Below are 2021 nucleotides of genomic sequence, written 5' to 3' on the forward strand. Positions count from 1 at the left end.
GCTCCAAGCCCTGTCCAACCTGGCCTTGAACATTGCCAGGGATGGGGCAGCCACAGCTTCTCTGGGCACCCTGCGGCAGCTGAATTTTGTCCCTCTGCTCTCCTGGTGAAGCCCCTGTGAGCTGTGTTCGCTCAGGATTCTCATCAGTTTCTCTTGTAGGAAGCACCACAGAGGGAATCCCCTCCTTTCTGTAAAGATCACATTTCCTACGTGGTTGCCCCTTCTTCACACACCAGAAGTTGAATCATGCAACAGAAAAGGCGTGTGGTGAGTAAACTACCTTTCTATCTAAGGAAACTGGGGACAACCCTGAGGGGAAGGAAGGAGCAACGTAAGTGAAGCAACGAGAATGGTACTGCAAGCATGGTGAGCAGGAGCTGCACTTCCGTATGCAGTTCCTTCCAGGAAGATTTCAAAGCAGTTAGGTAAACTGCTATATATATATTAACTATATATAACTGTATATAACATAACTATAATAAACTATATATATATATATAGTGCAAAGTGTGGCACAGAGAGAGACATGACTGAATCCCAGGTCCCTCAGCAAGGCAGTTAAAGCAGTAACTCCAGAGCCCATTATCATGTCTGGTAGGGCACAAGCACACAAAGTAAGAATCTTCCTTAGCAGCCCCATGGGAAGAGCTGTGAGTAGGAATGGACAACATTTACTTCCCGTCACTCCTGGACTTTCCAGGGGCATGAAAGCCAAGGGAAGAAGTGGCAAAGAGGAAGGAAAAAAGCAAAACAGACAGAGACCTTATGCACCCTGCCTTAGAGATGAAGCCTGGCTGCTGGGGCAGAGGATGCAGCTGGGTGAACACCGGAGCCAGGACTGAGCAATTGAGCTTCCCCTGCTGAGCTGGATGACGCTGAGCCCACGGCAGTGTCCTCTCCAGGGAACAGAATCATCCTCAGTGCAGGAACAACCCTTGAACAGGGGAAGTTTAGATTGGATATAAGGAAGAAGTTTACTGCGAGGGTGGTGAGGCGCTGGAATGGGTTGCCCAAGTTGTGAATGCTCCATCCCTGGAAGCGTTCAAGGCCAAGTAGGATGAAGTCTTGGCTGACATGGTTCAGTGTGAGGTGTCCCTGCCCATGGCAGCGGGTTGGAACTGGATGATCTTAAGGTCCTTGCCAACCATCCTGTGATTCTATGATTCCTGATCTGTAGCACGCAGGGGGGAGGCGGCCAGCGACTACCCAAACCTTGGGTGATGTGGGCAGCTGGATACGTGACATGACCATCATGTGCTGAGAGGGACAGCAGGAAGCAGACTGGAACATGATGCTTGCACAGGGCAGTTGCAGGGAGAGACCAAAGGGAGGTGTTAGCAAAGAGTCCATGGAGAAAGCAAAGTGAAAGGAGGGGAAAGAGAAAAGGACAAAACCAGCAGGATAGAAAGGAGAGATGGAAGCCTCCTTGGAAAGAAGCACAGGTAGCCAGCCCTAAGAGACACCTGTCTTTATTATTAAGCACTTGAAAATACTGTCTTTGCTTCATTTAACTTAGTAATGGATAGGAAACTCCACTGTCCCTCACCCTGCACCCAGCCCCCATGCAAGGCCTAGACCCACAGTCTGTCCAGCCTGCAGCCCTGCACAGCTCAGAGCACCAAAGAGGAAGTCCGTACCGAGCGGCTCAACGCGTTTTTAACCAAACTCTATTCGCACCGAGAACAGAAAACTGCTTAGCTGGCAAGCTCCATCCTGCCCTCCATGACCGAGGGCTGCTCTTCCCCGCGGCTTCTCGCCTGTCAGCAACCCTACAGAACACAGGACCCACCATAACGGAGTCAGTTTTCCCTCAGTGACCGCACATTAAGCACTGGCTATAGACGTTAAAGAAACCCCAACACCGACCGCGACCGGAGCGGCCGCAGCCACCTCCCGCTCCCGCCATTTCCTCTGAGGCGCCGCTCAGTGGGCGGGGCCTGCGCAAGGGCGGGAACGGAGCGCTGTCACGCATGCGCGGGTCAGCGGAGCGGGCGCTGCCCTCGCTGGCAGTGCTCGCTAAG

This window comes from Psittacula echo (assembly GCF_963264785.1).
Source record: "Psittacula echo genome assembly, chromosome: 14".
Lineage (NCBI taxonomy): Eukaryota > Metazoa > Chordata > Aves > Psittaciformes > Psittacidae > Psittacula > Psittacula echo.